Raw genomic sequence first — 12,845 nt, forward strand, 5'->3', positions numbered from 1 at the left:
AGGGATAATCTCATGCAATATGATATAAACCCCATCTTTTTATCCTTGATGCAGCAATACAATACGTGCCTTACTGCCCCTGCTGTCACTGGGAAAGGACACCACAAGATTGAACCCAAAGCTAAGCACTTCTCCCATTGCAAGAAAGACCAATCTAGTAGGCCAAACCAAACTGATAATTCAAAGAGACTTGCAAACATAACCAATCACACATAAAATAATTCAGAGAAGATTCAGTTATTTCTCATAGATAAACTTGATCATAAACCCACAATTCATCGGATCTCGACAAACACACCGCAAAAATAGTTACATCGAATAGATCTCTAAGAAGATCGAGGAGAACTTTCTATTGAGATTCAAAGAGAGAGAAGAAGCCATCTAGCTAATAACTATGGACCCGGAGGTCTGTGGTAAACTACTCACAACTCATCGGAGAGGCCTTGGAGATGATGTAGAGGCCCTCCATGGTCGATTCCCCCTCCAGTGGAGCGCCAGCGAAGGCTCCAAGATGGGATCTCGCGGATACAGAAGGTTGTGGCGGTGGAAATAGTTTTTTGTGGTGCTCTTGGATGTTTTCAGGGTACATAGATATATATATAGGCGAAGGAGGTAGGTCAGGGGAGCCACGAGGGGCCCACGAGGGTGGGGGGCACGCCCACCCCCCTAGGGCGCGCCGGGTACCCTCGTGGCCGCCTCGGTTACTTCTTGACATCCACTCCAAGTCTCCTGGATTGCGTTTGTTCCAAAAAGATCACTCCCGAAGGTTTCATTCCGTTTGGACTCTGTTTGATATTCCTTTTCGTCGAAACACTGAAATAGGCAAAAAAAACAGCAATTCGGGTTGGGCCTCCGGTTAGTAGGTTATCCCGAAAAATGATACAAAAGTGTAGAGTAAAGCCCATAAACATCCAAAATGGGTAATATAATAGCATGGAACAATCAAAAATTATAGATACGTTGGAGACGTATCAAGCATCCCCAAGCTTAATTCCTGCTCGTCCTCGAGTAGGTAAATGATAAAAACAGATTTTTTTTATGTGGAATGCTACCTAGCATAATTCTCAATGTAATTTTCTTTATTGTGGCATGATTGTTCAGATCCAAACGATTCAACATAAAAGCTTATAAAACATAAAATAGTAATACTTGAAGCATACTAAGAAATAATCATGTCTTATCAAAATAGCATAGCCAAACAAAGCTTATCCCTACAAAATCATATAGTTAGGCCATGCTTCATTTTCATCACACAAAATACTCCCATCATGCACAACCCCGGTTTCAGCCAAGCAATTGGTTCATACTTTTTAATGCGCTTCAGCTTTTTCAACTCTTACGCAATACAGGAGCGCAAGCCATGGACATAGCACTATATGTGGTATATGGTGGTGGTTGTGAAGACAAAAAGGGAGAAGATAGTCTCACATCAACTAGGCATATCAACGGGCTATGGAGATGTCCATTAATAGTTATCAATGTGAGTGAGTAGGGATTGCCATGCAACGGATGCACTAGAGCTATAAATATATGAAAGCTCAACAAAAAACTAAGTGGGTGTGCATCCAACTTGCTTGCTCATGAAGACCTAGGGCATTTTGAGGAAGCCCATCATTGGAATATACAAGACAAGTTCTATAATGAAAAATTCCACTAGTATATGAAAGTGACAATATAGGAGACTCTCTATCATGAAGATCATGGTGCTACTTTGAAGCACAAGTGTGGAAAAGAGATAGTAGCATTGTCCCTTCTCTCTTTTCTCTCATTTTTTTATTTGGTGGGCTTCTTTGGCCTCTTTTTTTATATGGGCTTCTTTGGCCTCTTTTATTTTTTGTGAAGTCTGAAGTCTCATCCCGACTTGTGGGGGAATCATAGTCTTCATCATCCTTTCCTCACTTGGGACAATGCTCTAATAATGAATATCATCACACTTTTATTGATTTACAACTCAAGAATTACAACTCAATACTTAGAACAAAATATGACTCTATGTGAATGCCTCCGACGGTGTACTGGGATATGCAATGAATCAAGAGTAACATGTATGAAAAAAATATGGAGGTGGCCTTGCCACAAATACGATGTCAACTACATGATCATGCAAAGAGCAATATGACAATGATGGAGCGTGTCATAATAAGAACGGTGGAAAGTTGCATGGCAATATATCTCAGAATGGCTATGGAAATGCCATAATAGGTAGGTATGGTGGCTGTTTTGAGGAATGTAAATAACGGGTGCATGATACGGCGAAGGTTGAGCGGCATAATAAAGGCTAGCAAAGTGGAAGGGTGAGTGTGCGTATATCCATGGACTCACATTAGTCATAAAGAACTCATATACTTACTGCAAAAGTCTACTTGCCCCTGAAGCAAAGTACTACTACGCATGCTCCTAGGGGAAGGGTTGGTAGGAGTTAACCATCGCGCGATCCCGACCTCCACTCATAAGGAAGACAATTAAAAGAGCACCCCATGCAACAAATTTGTCACACAACTTTTACCATAGGTGCATGCTACGGGACTTGCCAACTTCAACACAAGTATTTCTCAATTTCATAATTACCCAACTAGCATGACTCTAACATTACCACCTTTATATCTCAAAACAATCATCAAGCATCAAATTGATCATAGTGTTTAATGCACTTTCTATGATAGTTTTTATTATACCCAACTTGGATGCTCATCATTCTAGGACAAAATTGTAACCATAGCAAATACCATGCTGTTCTAAAAGACTCTCAAAATAATTTAAGTGAATCATGAGATATCAACAATTTCTTCAAAATAAAGCCACCGTCGTGCTCTAAAAGATATAAGTGAAGCACATAGAGCAAAACTATCTAGCTCAAAATATATAAGTGAAGCACATGGAGTATTCCAATAAATTCCAAATCAAGTGGGTCTCTCCCAAAAGGTTGTACAGCAAGGATGATTGTGGTAAACTAAAAATCAAAGATTCATATCATACAAGACGCTCCAAACAAAACACATATCATGTGGCGAATAAAAATATAGCTCCAAGTAAAGTTACCGATAGACGAAGACGAAAGAGGGGATGCCTTCCGGGGCATCCCCAAGCTTAGGCTTTTGGTTGTCCTTGATTATCTTGGGGTTCCATGGGCATCCCCAATCTTAGGCTCTTGCCACTCCTTATTCCATAGTCCATCAAATCTTTACCCAAAACTTGAAAACTTCACAACACAAAACTCAACAGGAAATCTCATAAGCTCCGTTAGTGCAAGAAAGAAAAACCACCACATAAGGTACTGCAATAAACTCATTCTTTATTTATATTGGTGTTAAACCTAATGTATTCCAACTTCTCTATGGTTCATACCCCCTGATACTAGCCATAGATGCGTCAAAATAAGCAAACAACACACGAAAAACAGAATCTATCAAAAACAGAACAGTCTGTAGCAATCTATAACTTTCGAATACTTATAGAACTCTAAAAATCATACCAAAATAGGAAGTCCTGGGCAATTTGTCTATTGACCTACAACAAAAAGAATCAACGCAAAATCACGTTTCTGTGATTTACTAACATTATTCTCGTGAGTGCAAAAGTTTGTGTTTTTCAGCAAAATCAAATTAACTATCACTGTAGGTTATCCTATAGGTTCTACTTCGCATAAACACTAATTAAAACATAAAACCACATCTAAACAGAAGCTAGATGAAAACTTTATTACTAAACAGAAGCAAAAAGTAAGAAACAAAAATAAAATTGGGTTGCCTCCCAACAAGCGCTATCGTTTAACGCCCCTAGCTAGGCATAAAAGCGAGGATAGATCTACGTAGTGCCATAATAATAATATAGATCACGAAAGCTCATCTCATATTCTCTGCATTTAGCAGCAAGTTTTCTTTGTGGCAAGCAAAAGTAATCAAAAGGGCTAAATTTAATGGGACAAAAGTCCCCAAGATCAATCTCAGGAGGTATGGGTTCCTCCTTTGGCCCTTCATATTGCACAACCAATTCATCATTATAAGCATTCTTTTGACAGAACTTCATGAGTCTATACTCAAGAGAATATCCTAGCTCATTATTTTGACTAGCAAAATCATTATTAAGTTCGGAAATTCTATCAACTAGAACAATGGTAGGAACCTTTTTTATAAGGTTTTCGTTAAAAGAAACATAGTCCAAAGATTGGAAACGCATTATTTCCTCTTGATTGAAGAGGATCGCCTCTTTGGGAGGACGGCCAGCGTCCACCCTATAGTGCACAAAATTTTCTTTGGCTTCTTTTATTATAAATCTAAACTCATGTGCCAAAAAGATAGTAGCTGCACGCTTAACAGAAGAATGCTCAATATTAGAAATTTCTAGGAAAATCCTTTGTATGCAAGGGTGCATATGCATAAACTGTCTTTCAAGTTCAACTATAAGCATGGCGATAGCATCCACAATGCTACTAGTTCTATGAAGAATAGAACTACCGATAGAAGGTAAAGCACCGGCACAAGTAAAGAAATCTTGAATGACCCCTTTTCCAATAATATTACCACTACCGTTTCGAAACCTTTTTGTATGTAGGATAGGGGGTTCTTCAACAAGAGCATCAGAATTTTCCATGTTATTATTATTGTCCATATCGACGATAATCTCCCCAATTTCAGACATAACGGCAAAAAAAGCGAGGAGCAAGAGAAAGATGGAGGCGAATGGAAAAGAGAGGGCGAATAAAATGACAAGGGTGAAGTGGGGGAGAGGAAAACGAGAGGCAAATGGCAAATAATGTAATGCAAGGGAGATGAGTTTGTGATGGGTACTTGGTATGTCTTGACTTGAGTGAAGACCTCCCTGGCAACGGCACCAGAAATCCTTCTTGCTACCTGTTGAGCATTGCGTTGGTTTTCCCTTGAAGAGGAAATGGTGATGCAGCAAAGTAGCGTAAGTATTTCCCTCAGTTTTTGAGAACCAAGGTATCCATCCAGTAGGAGGCTCCTCAAAAGTCCCACGCACCTACACAAACAAACAAGAACCTCGCAACCAACGAGATAAAGGGGTTGTCAATCCCTTGACGGTAACTTGCAAAAGGGAGATCTGATAGAAATAATAAGATAAGATAAATATTTTTGGTATTTTTATGATATAGATCGGAAAATAAAAGATGCAAATAAAAGTAGATGGAAAATTTATATGATAAAATATAGACCCGGGGGCCATAGGTTTCACTAGTGGCTTTTCTCAAGATAGCATAAGTATTACGGTGGGTGAACAAATTACTATCGAGCAATTGATAGAAAAGTGCATAGTTATGAGATTATCTAGGCATGATCATGTATATAGGCATCATGTCCGTGACAAGTAGATCAAAATGATTCTGCATCTACTAATATTACTCCACACATCGACCGACTCCTGCCTGCATCTAGAGTGTTAAGTTCATGAAGAACAAAGTAATGCATTAAGAAAGATGACATGATGTAGAGGGATAAACTCATGCAATATGATATAAACCCCATCTTTTTAGTCTCGATGGCAACAATACAATATGTGCCTTGCTGCCCCTGCTGTCACTGTGAAAGGACACCGCAAGATTGAACCCAAAGCTAAGCACTTCTCCCGTTGCAAGAAAGACCAATCTAGTAGGCCAAACCAAACTGATAATTCGAAGAGACTTGCAAAATAACCAATCACACATAAAAGAATTTGGAGAAGATTCAATGATTTCTCATAGATAAACTTGATCATAAACCCACAATTCATCGGATCTTGACAAACACACCGCAAAAAGAGTTACATCGAATAGATCTCCAAGAAGATCGAGGAGAACTTTGTATTGAGATTCAAAGAGAGAGAAGAAGTCATCTAGCTAATAACTATGGACCCGAAGGTTTATGGTAAACTACTTGCAACTCATCGGAGAGGCCTTGGAGATGATGTAGAGGCCCTCCATGGTCGATTCCCCCTCCGGCGGAGCGCCAGCGAAGGCTCCAAGATGGGATCTCGCGGATACAGAAGGTTGCGGCGGCGAAAATAGTTTTTCGTGGTGCTCTTGGATGTTTTCGGGGTATGTAGATATATATATATATATATATATATATATGTGTGTGTGTGTGTGTGTGTGTGTGTGTGTGAAGGAGGTAGGTCAAGGGAGCCACGAGGGGCCCACGAGGGTGGGGGCGCGCCCATCCCCCTAGGGCGTGCCGGGCACCCTCGTGGCCACCTCGGTTACTTCTTAACGTCCACTCCAAGTCTCCTGGATTGCGTTTGTTCCAAAAAGATCGCTTCCGAAGGTTTCATTCCGTTTGGACTCCGTTTGATATTCCTTTCCTTCAAAACACTGAAATAGGCAAAAAAAATAGCAATTCGGGCCGAGCCTCCCGTTAGTAGTAGTAGGTTAGTCCCAAAAATGATATAAAAGTGTAGAGTAAAGCCCATAAACATCCAAAACGGGTAATATAATAGCATGGAACAATCAAAAATTATAGATACATCGGAGACGTGTCAGTCATACAGGCATCAGACGCCCAACGGTCACCGGTTATCCGAAGGCTCGCGGGGGTCCGGATGTCCGGTGCCGGTCAGGCGTTCTGATGTTTTGGCTCTGGTCAGCACTTGTCGGTCGTCCGGTGAGGGTCAGTCATCCGGTCCGTCGGTCGTCCAGAGGTTTCCATTCTTCCGATGTTTTGGCTCAGGTGTGGTGGTGTCGGTCGTCCGGTGGGGCTCGGTCGTCCGGACGCTGGGAGGTGACGGATGTCCGGTCGGCGTCGGTCGTCCGGCTACTAGAGCGTGTGAGGGCTGGGACTTGGCTAGTCGGTTGGAGCCTCCAGGCATCGGGCGTCCGAGAGACGTCGGTCGTCCGATAACTGGGAGTTTCGAGCGGTCCTTCTTCTTATCCATTGAACTTGGTGTCGTCGTCGTCTTATCCGTAGGGTGCAGCTGATCTGTGGCTTCCCTCCAAATACCTAATCACACATTGGGTCTCCACATGAGGTAGTATCCATGTCTCATAAGTAGAAAGTGGAAGTTCGGAGAGGAGCAAGTTCACCTTATCTTCGATAGCCATTGCTCGAGCTATTGTCATTGGTCCAAGTGGTATCATGGGAGATGTAGATACATCCATGGGGATGATCGTGGGATGCTCCGCATCACTTTCACCACTTCAAGTACGTCATAGTTGCTGGATCAACCATATTCATTTCCCTGTTAATGACTTTCAGTCGACTTTTGCTTTGTACGTCAGCAAAAATCATCAAGGTAGCATTGACCTTAGGGTAACCATCATCTTCCTCTTTTCATCCTCTTTATCAGATTCTTTCTCACTGGACTGATTCTCTCGGAAACTCTGAATCAAAAGTCGGTACTACCGAGTGGTATGCTTGGGTTGAATCAGGTAACCCTCTTCGTCTTTCTTAGTGTGAATGTAACACGGCAGATCTAGAACGTCCTGGCCTAACTGATCCTTCACCTTCTTGGGTTTCCACTGTAGTTTGGGTTTTACTTTGAACTTCCCTCCTCTTGCATTCAGGACTGCAGCCTCAGCAGGACCTATAGGTTCAGCTTTATGTTTTTGCTTCCGACTGGAATTTCCAGCCCCAGAGTCCTGGACGACTGTTTTTCCCTTGCCATTGCGGAGTCGGTCTTCCTCTTCACCATTAGTGTACCGAGTGGCTATTTCCATCATCCGAGTCAGAGTCATGTCTCCGGAACAACCTAATTTCGATGTAAGCTCTTTGTATCGGACGCCCTCTTTGTAGGCGCAAACCGCCTGGTGATCTAACACATTTTCTACCGTATGATGAAGGGTAGCCCATGTCTTGATGAAGTCTCTCAAAGTTTCATTTGGCTTCTGAATGCAGTGTTGCAATTCAGTCAACCCAGCAGGTCGCTTGCAAGTACCTTTGAACATTTTGATGAACACCCGGGCCAAGTCATCCCAACAAAAAATACTCCCAGGGGCCAACTGAGTCAACCAGGCTCTGGCCGTACCCTCGAGCATCAGGGGAAGTTGCTTCATGGCTACATCATCATTGCCTCCACCAATCTGCATAGCCACTCGGTAGTCTTCCATCCAGGTGTCCGGCTTTGATTCTCTAGTGAACTTACTCACGCCCGCTACCAACCTAAAGTTGGGAGGGATCTCAGCCGATCGGATGGCCATACTGAAACACTCGAGCCCAGAAACAAATGCTCTACTTCCAGTCGGACGATCTCTGCCTTGCCCTTCTCTGTTTGCTCGGCCTCTGTTGACCAAACCTTGCATAAGGAGTGATCTCTCATTGAACCCCTACTCCCTAGGGTCGACTAGGGCTCTCCGCTCGTCACCATACGGGTGCCTATCATCATACCACCGGGGCACGTACGACCTGACCCTTGGAGGGGGCGTAGGCACTCGACAGTGGTCATCACGGGGAAACTGATGATCATACTGCCCGTGACCTTGTCCCAGATACTGACCCTGGCGGGGACCATGATCCTCACGCCACCGGGGCAACCTCAGACTATGTGCCGACTGAACTGTGTCTGCAACCACTGATCTACTATGAATTATGTTACACGACTGGGAGACAGCAGAGTTCTATTCCCCAGCGGCTCTAAGAAATGCTCGGATCTGCAGCAAGCCACTACCAGCTTCTGAACAAGACAGCTGAATTGACTCTGCTATGCGTACTGCTGCTGCAACATTTTGGATCAGAGTGCGGTATACCTGAGTCCCAGTCAGAAACAGCGGTCATGCATGTCGAGTGGATTTGGGGATCCGCTAACGAGCGCGCCCATCGAGTGCCTTCTGCAGATTCTCCAAACGCGTGCGCTCAACCAAGGTGGCCAAGCACGCAGCCTCCAAGGCCCGAGCCTCGGAGGTCTCCCAATGATGGGGGTCTAGAGCGCCTGGACATTGCGATGATGCAGCTCTTCCCTCTGCTCCGTAGTGAGGGCCTCGGGGATGTACTCGTCATGATCCTGCGATGGGTCGTCGCCGCCGCCGTTGCGACGAAATCCAGGCGGACCGTGCTGGGAGTCGACCACGAGGACTTTTGTCGCTGGATCATTGCTTTCGCACTCGGAAAGCGAATCCGAGTGACCAGTCGGCAGATCAAATAGATCGTAAATGGATTCGTCGGGCTTGATTGTTGCGACTTGAAGTGTGGTCTCATCAATCGACTACATGCTTCACCCAACATTGGAGTAGCGAACGACCGGACCTCTTGCGACGGCGGACGGACGTGACGGGAGCCAACCGATACTAAGTCGACGGCTGACGAAGGAGGACGCCGCAGGCACTCGCATGAAAGTGCACCGCCCCATGGACAGGGAGGGCCTCGACGTCAAGGGGAGCTTCTTGGAGCCAAGCGGGATCGTCAACAATGAAGACGAGCGCGCCGAGACAGATCTCGCGGCCCAAAGCCAAACCACCGTCGGAAACCATGTTGATGGAGAACGAAATTTGCAACCTCACTGGAAGTTGCTCAGACGCCTGCCCCATAGTGGGCGCCAGCTATCGTGGGAGTAAGTCTGACAGTAAGAATAGGGGATACGTAAGAGGAGGCAAGGTCCTAGCTATGGTGAGGTTGTACACGCAAGTTTACGAGTTCAGGCCCCTCTCGGAGGAGGAAATAGCCCTATGTCTCGGTGCCCTTAGGCTTTGTCGACTGGATTATGTGTAGATGTTACAAGGGGTGCGAACCCTTGTGCCTGAGGAGGGGGTGGCTTATATAGAGTGCGCCAGGACCCTCACAGCCCTCAGCTACACAGGGTTCAATGTGAGTTAAGATAGGGCCATTACTGGTAACACCAGCCATTAATGATCTTTAAGACTACAGAGTGAACGCCTGACCGTTGCCATCCTGGGGTGGCTTTAGATCTTCTATACTCCGAGCGGTTCTTCATATGGTTGAGTGACTCTATAGTGGTCGAGTGGAATTGGGGTATCCGAGTGGAACCTTCCGTTGAGTGGATAGCACTTCAAGGTGATTTCAGTCGGTACCCTTTGTTGGACTTTGAATGTCTTTGACTATTAGGGCAGTGTCCTTGGGTAGGGTGTCTAGGTCAGGCCTAAGACCCTACCCTTGGTACACATCCTCGTCACATAGTAGCTAGATAAGTTAGCACTAACCTCATGTGGTTCTTGCTTGCAACAAAGCTTGTGCAGAACTTGAATTCCTCATAAGTTTTATGGGTTCCTCTGAAGCGATAACAAGAGCGAAGAGCATCATTCAGAATGGACTTCACTGCTGTCCAGTTCTTATTGGGGTGTCTCTTTGAATCGAAGAAATAACATCGGTTGGATCAGATTGCTATTAATTTAGATAAAATTTATGAAAGAAAGAAGATTAGTCAGGGGTCGCGAAGAGCATCATTCAAAATGGACTTCACTGCAGTCCAGTTCTTATTGAGGTGTCTCTTTGAATCGAAGAAATAACATCGGGTGGACCAGATTGCTATTAATTTAGATAAAATTTATGAAAGAAAGAAGATCAGTCAGGGGTTAGTATTTTGTGACTTGCAGCAAATTCGGTTGGACGTCCACAGATGGATGATGTTTGCGTGACGACTATATCTCGCCTTAAGCGAGGCCGTAAGTTTTGTGTCGTTTTCTGTGATAGTGGTTAATATTTGGTGACTTGCGGCAACTTCGGTTGGACGTCCACAGATGGATGATGTCTGCGCGACGACTATATCTCGCCTTAAGCAAGGCGTAAGTTTCGTGTCGATTTTTGTGATAGTGGTCATTGCTGGGCCGACCCATTTTCATGCACAGCTTAAGAAAAAGTAAAAGGGAAAAGGCGAGCATGAGGGATCGATCCATTATTGCATTTGCATTAGCAATTAACATGCACCTTTCATGCATATAGCAAGTCAATGAAAATCGAATTTTACTCATCGATATCGCAAGTCAATGAACATTCAAATTAATTAACATGTTTCTAACTGTTGCCTCACTCTGAACTAAAGACCCGGCTGTCGGTGTCAAAACCGGCAGATCTCGGGTAGGGGGTCCCGAACTGTGCGTCTGACGATCGAAGGTAACAAGGAGGCAGGGGACACGATGTTTACCCAGGTTCGGGCCCTCTTAACGGAGGTCATACCCTACTTCCTGCTTGGTTGACTATGATGAATATAGGGGTTACAAGAGTTGATCTACCTTGAGATCGTAATGGCTAAACCCTAGATGTCTAGCCTGTATGATTGTGATCTTGCCCTACGTACTAAACCCTCCGGTTTATATAGACACCGGAGGGATCTAGGGTTGTACAGAGTCGGTTATAGAAGAAGGAAAGTGCATAATCCGAACGCCAAGCTTGCCATCCACGCAAAGGAGAGTCCCATCCGGACATGGGGAGGGTTCTTCTATCTTGTATCTTCATGGCCCATCAGTCCGGCCCATATCATAGCCCGGACACCCGAGGACCCCTTAGTCCAGGACTCCCTCAGTAGCCCCAGAACCAGGCTTGAATGATGACGTATCTGGTGCGCGGACTGTCTTCGGCATTGCGAGGTGGGTTCCCCATTTCCGAATACTTCAACATAGTTTTCCGCACACAGGAACTGTGTCCGGCCTTGCCTAACACGTACAACCCTAAGCTGTAAAAAGTAACAATACTTAAAAAATAAGTCACGTCCATGGGCCACTTTTTCAACGAGATGTTATGTTCTGGCCTTATAATTATTCTAAACCATTGTACAACCTCGTTTCATATTTCGAGGTACGACCAGTGACACGTCCTGTCGAAACAGAGATTGTGTTCCCTTATCACGGGATTCTCATCAATAGGGGTTTTGGGTAATCCAACCATGCCATTCGCACGTCCCCTTGGGAATAGGCGAGATTTAAGGCTCGTGAGGGGGCGCTTGATATTCGTTGCCTCTACAAGAGGACAGAAGGACGCATCCATTCACGCCACGCCTTCTCCTCCCTCTGCCTTCCAATCCCCCGAGCTCCAGCGCCCAAGTTCCAAAAAATTTCCTCCGCCCCAACTTCTTTAGCAATGGCCAGATCTGGCTTTCAAGGCAAGTGGATCGCCTCTTCTATAACAAAGAAGAACATCCAAGATCTACGGGAGGCGAGGTACCTAACGGCGGAGATAAAGCATAGGCTTCTAACCCCAGGGCATATTATCCCCACCCCGGCGGCAAAAGGGTGATTTTTATCCCCCACTTCCTCCGAGGGCTTGGATTCACCCTGCACCCCTTTGTCCGAGGTCTTATGTACTATTACGGGCTGGATTTCCGTGATCTGGCCTCGAATTCCTTCCTCCACATCTCGGCGTTCATCATCGTGTGCGAAGCATTCCTCCGCGTTCCTCCACACTTCGACTTATGGCCCAAGGTTTTTAATGTGAAGCCGAAGGTGGTCGAAGGCCAACATGCCAAGTGTGGCGGCGCCATGGTGAGCAAGCTCAACAAGGTTACCTGGCCCAAAGGAAGATTTGTAGACACCATCAAGGTGTGGCAGCAGGAGTGGTTCTATATCACCGAGCCCCGCGGCACCAAGTGGGCCGCTGCTCCTGCCTTCAGATCTGGACCTCCACTGCGGCTCGCGTCCTGGACCAACAAGGGCCTCGATTGGGGGTCCCCCAATGATGTATTGACACTGCAACAACGTGTCAAGAGCATGATAGACAAGGATATCACTCTTGCTGACGTGATCCAGGTGATGCTCATCCACCGAGCCCTCCCTTGCCAACGACGGCCTCTCAAGATGTTGGAGTTCAATCCGGAGGGGCACGAACTCTGCATCACTTCTATGGCATGACGCACAAGAAGATTTGGAAGCTGATTTTTAAGAAGCAAAATACGTGGCCTTCGACGTCCGATGACACTGGCCTCGACTGCAACAATCCGACATCCCCGGTAAGTATCATGCTACCGAACACTACTTA

Source organism: Triticum aestivum, chromosome 6B, assembly GCF_018294505.1.
Source record: "Triticum aestivum cultivar Chinese Spring chromosome 6B, IWGSC CS RefSeq v2.1, whole genome shotgun sequence".
NCBI lineage: Eukaryota > Viridiplantae > Streptophyta > Magnoliopsida > Poales > Poaceae > Triticum > Triticum aestivum.